The sequence below is a fragment of the Lipotes vexillifer genome, unplaced genomic scaffold (assembly GCF_000442215.2).
Source record: "Lipotes vexillifer unplaced genomic scaffold, Lipotes_vexillifer_v1.1 scaffold414, whole genome shotgun sequence".
Classification (NCBI taxonomy): Eukaryota; Metazoa; Chordata; class Mammalia; order Artiodactyla; family Lipotidae; genus Lipotes; species Lipotes vexillifer.
This window is the reverse complement of record NW_006782864.1, coordinates 1,917,038-1,924,196: the sequence shown is the minus strand read 5'-3', so window position 1 is coordinate 1,924,196 and position 7,159 is coordinate 1,917,038.

The following is a 7,159-nucleotide window of genomic DNA, read 5'->3' as shown; positions in this document are numbered from 1 at the left end:
TTCAGTGCAGTTTAGTTTTCCGAGCTATGTGTTCCTCAGACCCAGTATCCTGTGTGAGCTGAGGTCTTGGAGGAGGGGGAACACTATAAGAATAATGAATTCAGTTCTATAATTTTTCTTAAGTCTACATGGTGTCTGCAGGTTGAAGCATTATATGGGAATTAAATTAATGATTTAACGGAAGAGTACACAAATCCTGGAGGTGGCCTTTAAGTAGACTGATGGTGGGCTTCCCCGGTGGCGCAGTAGTTGAGAGTCCACCTGCCGATGCAGCGGACACGGGTTTGTGCCCCGGTCCGGGAAGATCCCACATGCCGTGGAGCGGCTGGGCCCGTGAGCCGTGGCCGCTGAGCCTGCACGTCCAGAGCCTGTGCTCCGCAACGGGAGAGGCCAGAGCAGTGAGAGGCCCACGTACCGCAAAATAACAAAAAAATATAGACTGATGGTGTTGTCTCTCTTTGGATTAAGATTGTCTTCTTTACTCAAAAAACAGAATATGTCATTATTCTGTCACAATAAATAAGTGATAATAAAAATAACCGTTTGTCGGCACTTCGTATGTACCTGTACTTTTCTAAATGCTTCATTTTAATTATCACAACATCCCTGTGAGGTAGATAATGTTATCCCTGTTTTTCAAATGAGGAAACTCAGGCACAGAGAACCTAAGTTACTTGTGCAAGGCCAAAAATGGGCAGGCAGTCATGGAGGTGGGCAGGCAGTCATGGAGGTGGCCAGGCCCCGGATCGGCCGCCTGCCCCGTGCTGTGCTACCTCTCCCGACAGGGTCGGTCAGAGATGGAAATCCACAGCCTTGGATCTCTAGACCGTCGAGCTGTGTACTCACTCCGGCAGGTAGTACAGATCCAGGGATTTTATTAGCTAGCGCCTAGCTTCATAGAGTGTAGCCCACATACTAGGAGCTCCCATCAGTCGATGTTTGGAGGTTAGTTAGCATCCCTTTCTAAAACCTTTTCTTCTCCCCTCTAACTCTAGGCCCACCTCCAGCTGGGACCCTCATCTGTCCACCGGCCGACCGCAGAGTGTCCCCCACCTCCTCTCCAGAGCATCATTCCTTCATATCTGCTGCCAGAGCCACGGTGCCATTCACTCCAAGGACTGACTTTGTAAAATTCCACACCTGGAGTGACCTCTAGTCGCTCAGCATCCACTTTGTGTCTCCAAATTGTGTAGGACTCTGTAATCTTTTGATTAGTTTTTGAGAAAACGCAATGAAGCATTTCACTTTTTTTATTCAAAGCCATTAATAAAATATGCAGTTGGTCAGCCCAACACAGTTTATTTCTTACCTGCCAGCAGTGCCAGTGGCTCTCGTCATTCCTTGGGCCTCAGCAAGTCGTGAACTAGCCAGTGCTCAGTCTTACTCCCCCAAATTCATAAAACACTTTTCTCCAGGATTTTGGTGAAGGGTGGGCTGCATCTGGTTTTGCTAATGCATCTCCCAGATCTCAGAGAATTACCAGTTTTGCCATGACTCAAAGCTTAAAGATCAAGTTCTGCTGTTCAGTTTCTCAAACTGAAGCTCATTGGAAAAATAATGTATAATGTTACTTGTTTTATTATAGCAATTCCTGATTAAAGCAGTATTTAATGCAATTTCCAGGTTTTTGTTTTTTGGGTTTTTTTTTTTTTGAGAATTCTGTTATTACTGCGTTACCTTGAACATTGGGAAGATGTGGTATGTGTCGCTTGTTCCTTATAAAAGTAAGTAAGCACAATAAAGTGGATGCTAAACCATCAAACACAAATGTCCCTGCTGTGTCCCTGAATGAGCAAGTGTTAATAAATATTTTAATTATAGTTTTGTTATAAATATAACTTAAGAGAAAAAAATTGGATAGGAATAATACTCTATATTACTAATTTTTAACTATCCCTACTGGCAAACCTTATGATTCCTAGACTTTCCTCATATACAGTATTCAGTGCACAGAAATATGATTGGTTCAAGTTCAGTAAGTTAAGTGATTTCCAACTAAAACTCTCAAGTCTGGGTCACTGTTTCTAGTTCTTTTTGGCGGTGTGTTCTTAGTATTGGGACTTCCTGTGCCCTTCATCTTTGGGGTTTGAGAGCACTGTATTTGGGAGAAAGTTAGGACATATACTAGGAGAGAATGAAACAGTTAAAAGTTTTACTTTCAGAGATATTGTAGGTGCTAATACTGGATTTAACCTTTCAGATTTAATTTCTTTTATGGGTCTGTTATTCAGTAAATCCCATAGGTCTATGTAATATTTTAATTGTATGAAACTTGTTACTTTATAGCCTATAATAGTGTGTCTGTCTGCCTTTTAAACCCATTGCAATAACTTTGCTGAAATATTAACACATTAGTAAAACTTTTCTTAAACAAATTGTCTCTGTGTCATATTTGGTGTGATTTGGTAAAGTGATAAATGATATGGTATTAAATTTGGCAGATAGACAATACTACAAGAATCCCTGGTTCAGTGTAGCTTAGTATTTTTAAACAAACGTCTGACATTTATACAGTTTGTCACACTTTGCAATTTTTTACATGCTTTATCTCAAGTACAGACATGTTAGTTAAACAGGTAAAAACCAAGAAATAGCCCCTAATGGTCAAAATGTATTGTTACAGAAATAAAGGATTGGAATGTCTCATTAGGAAAAAAGTATCCCAGTGCTGTGACAATCTGGGATCATCTGATGACTCCAGTTTTTTTAAATGAAATGCCTTTGCAGAGAGTAACTGCTTATAAAATAGAGACTATATTACGACTTAAATTCCTTCCATATTCCACTTGGCCCTAGTTCCTGGATCCGGGTCATTGCTTCTCAAGAGTGACAGGCTTTGTTGTGTTGTTGTTTGTTTCAGTCTCATAAAGGAAGTCAGTCAGGGTATTCATGCCACCTTTGATTTCCAAACTTCCCTCCCCTCCCCCTTGCCGCCCCACCTAGCCCCTCGAATGCCCTGAGAGCAGGGGTGATTCCTCTTTCTCCCTGCATCCATCCCCAACTCCCAGCATCCCGCACAGTGCTACATACACTTGGCACTCAGCTATTTATAAAGTGTGTAAATGCACGAGATATAAGTTGACAGGTCATTAACAGAGTTACTTTACTACATCTTCATTAGTAAGATGTTTGTCTGGCTTGGTAAGATAGTGGCTGGTAAACTCCCCTTATAAAGTCTTGTTCTAAGAGGCGGTATCTGTGGCTTAAACTCCATTAGAGTGGACTTGCCTAGAGGTAACTATTCTTGAGGATTTCAGTGACCACCTTCATCTGGATCAGGAATTCCCAGGGAAAGGAAAGGAATTGCATTCAAAACTTCTGAAGTAGATAGGTAATGAAAAAAACGAATAAGTCTCCTACGCATACTTTGTCCTTTTGTTATTCTGTATGTCATTGGCCTTGCCAGTGTGTTATGTTAAATCTAGCTGTGGTCAAAACTAGAAAACATTTTAAAGTATTTTTTAAATTTTTTTAAAGTATTTTTTTAAATTTTAAAGTATTTTTCTCCTGAATTCTTTAAACTTCTTGAACCTTCTGATAAATGTTCACTTTGAGAAAGTTTCCACTTTTCAAAGTTTTCTAGGACCTCATAAAGCGTGAATGACACTTTGTATTCATGTAAGTCCTCACTAACTAGAATTCTCTGTACAAAGTTACAAGAGACTGTATGAAGGATGTGCTTGTCACTCATTTAGCAGCTAGAATGAATCCAACAGGCTTGCAAATACCTCCACTCAATGCTATAAATACTAATTGAAATAGGTCAAAGTGTTCCTCATCGTTTGTGCCTGGCTGGAGGATAAACATCAATAAATATAACCATTACACAATGACCAACTTTAATCTGCAGATGTGTAAAATGTGAAGGATTTTATTCCTCCCACAAGAGCTGAAGTAAATGGTTATATAGTAGTACTCTGCGGTACTGGAAACATGGAAATGTGTAAAGGATAGCAAATGTCTGATTAACATCGTATTTGCCATGAATGGTGAATGCCAAAATGTAGGTTCTAGACCACCCAAGTTCTAGGATAGGACAGTGGTACATGTATTTTGCTCCAAAATGAGTAAACAGAATTACGTGATCAAATAAAGGTCATGGCCCTTCTGTATTGTATCCTAAGTTCTTCCCATAAACCTTAAATGGTGCAGATGTGAAGTTCTGAGAAATTCTGCCTAAAACTAGGAAACTAGGAACTTAATGCCTACTTTAAAATTTTTTAAGCCTCCAACTTGCAAAAAGAAATAATTTTATAAATCGGACAAAACCAAAGATCTTCAGTTAAGTATCATTGTCAAGTTAAAACAAATTTATGCCAGCAGAATTTTCAGATGTTTTAAATAGTATGTGAGTAATAAGTATTTATGGACCTTGTTAAGAATTTATTCAACTTTGTGCTATCACTTTTTACCTTGATAGTGAAATCTTTAATCTTCAGATTAATAAATCACTTTGAAGAATTGCTTTTTGTTTCTCATACAAAGAGTTGTTTTTTTTTTTTTAAAGGCAGTTGGGGCAGGGATGGCAGCTAAAAATCAGTCCATTGGCTGCTAGATCTGTTGTTCTTTTTTTATAATTTATTTTTATTTAATTAATTTTTTTGGCTGTGTTGGGTCTTCGTTGCTGTGCGCAGGCTTTCTCTAGTTGTGGTGAGTAGGGGCTACTCTTCCTTGCGGTGCACGGGCTTCTCATTGCAGTGGACTCTTCTGTGTGGAGCATGGGCTCTAGGCGCGTGGGCTCAGTAGTTGTGGTTCGCAAGCTCTAGAGCACAGGCTCAGTAGTGGCGCACGGGCTTAGCTGCTCCACAGCATGTGGGATCTTCCCGGATCAGGGCTTGAACCCAAGTCCCCTGCACTGGCAGGCAGATTCTTAACCACTGCGCCACCAGGGAAGTCCAGATCTGTTGTTCTTAATGTTTCTGTTCATGTATATATTCTGTTACTTCATATTTTTACAGACCACTTTATTGCCAGGAAATGAACATCATAACTTGTATTCACAATGTTTTAGCAATTAGTCTTCTTTGAACAACCAAGTAAATGCCAAACAGCATAACTGTAGGAGTTCAGATTCTGTGATACGCAAGGACTCAGAAACCTAGATGTTTCTTTCCAATTAAAGGATTGGTGTGCACAACTCTTGCACATCTTTGTGCACCTCATGCAATTTACAAATGTTTTATTTAGTCCAATTCCTAATTTCTTAGATATTTGAAGGATTATGCAAAAGCAACATTATTGTAGATGTTACTGTGTAATTTTAAAATGAGGAGTGCTTCAGTTAAACAGGAAAGGCCTAACAGGATATTAGGGGCCATTTTTAATACTGCAGAGAAAAATCCTCACTTCATATCTAATGATATGGAGGGGCTACTTGAGGATAGGAAAAATCATCTTTTTAAATAACCAGAATTATCAACAGCAATCATATTGACAATAGAAACTTTACCAACCCCTGCCAGCAAGAGCTATACATTAAAAATAATCAGATCCCTGATAGAAACTGAGAAAATTCTGAGGAAAAGAAAAAGTTGCTTGTGTACATTGTTTTCTGCTCCCAAGTTCTACGTGGATTTTGAAGTGAATACAATTTTTTTATTTATCAAGGAAATGTGTGGTGTCAAGTTAAAACGCAGCTGCAGAGGCAGAAAATAAAAATGCCTCTGAAACTGGGGGCATTTAAAAGGCTCACAGGGTAAAACTTAATCTAGTCAGTTCACTTAACAGACAAGCTTACTAGGAACTGAAGAACTTATTGGCCTGACGATCAAAGTGTCAATAAGGGTTTTTTGTTTTTTGTCTTAATGGAACTTGACATGCTGATTCTAGGGAAAGTGAAGGGACATGCCCTGCAACTAGCAAGGCATGCAGAGTCCTAGAGCTGATATGCGTGGCTTTGGAGCAAGAATAGACTCGCATTGATGGGACAGAATGCAGAGCTGGACGCAGGCTCACGTGCAGTGGGCGGGACAGTCTCTTTGCCCCTCGGATCCTTTCTCCTTCGGTGTCTTCTCTACATTCTGGAAAACTGACCTGTGCACAGCGTCAACCTGGCTCCCTGGTCCAGGCTTCCTGGTGGGAGGGATGCGCAGGGCCTGATCTGAGTGTGTGCACTGATCCAGGGCGTGGCCAGCGGGTCAGCCCGCAGCCCCGGAGGAGCAGAGGAACCTGGTGAGGACCTCTCGGAGCAGGTTCAGAGTGTGAGGACATCCACACCACATGAGTGCCCATTGGAGAGCATCCTCCGCAAAGGTTCTTTCTCACTGCGGAAGTGGGAAACCCTTTGCTGTTTGCCAGCCTCTTCCCACCCCTCTGGTGCTTGCTCTGTGGGGCCGCCTGAAATGCTCCTGGCAGCGGGGTGGGGGGAGCATGTGGCTCAACCACGTGGACTTCTCCACCTCCGATCTGTCCACGGCCACAGCTGAGTGCCCAGGCGGCCATCGGAGGCCCATGCGAAGCCCCAGTATGGCACCCTTCTCCAGGGGCGTTCTGATGATAACAAAACATTTTAATTACTGAATTGGGACAGTGATCATGGGACTTCCATTTTCCAACAAACAGTGACAAGAGCAATCATGGACCTTCCTCAGTTTTCATCCATCGACAGGGAAGAACTATACGCAACAAATAAATGTAAAGGGACAAAAACAAAGTTGCTTTATGGCTACATTCCATGAGTTATCCTAACTGATACACGGTACACACCACACAATTTTTATATTATCATATTATTTTTGATAAACTATGTAAACATGCCTGGGAGTGAGGAACACCAGTTGTTACCTCTGGAGGGGGAGACGGGATGGGGTCAGAAAAAGGAGTGCAGGGCCTAGATTGAACTTGCGATGTTAAATGGCTTACTGTTTTCCATACTTCATCAAATGCCTAAAAAATGTTTATTACTAAAACAGTTACGTGTTGTAAATCAACTATACTGCAATCAAAAAGAGTAATACTCAGGGTTTCCCTGGTGGCGTAGTGGTTGAGAGTCCGCCTGCCGATGCAGGGGACACGGGTTCGTGCCCCGGTCCGGAAGGATCCCACATGCCGCGGAGCGGCTGGGGCCATGAGCCACGGCCTCTGAGCCTGCACGTCCGGAGCCTGTGCTCCACAGTGGGAGAGGCCACAACAGTGAGAGGCCCGCGTACTGCAAAAAAAA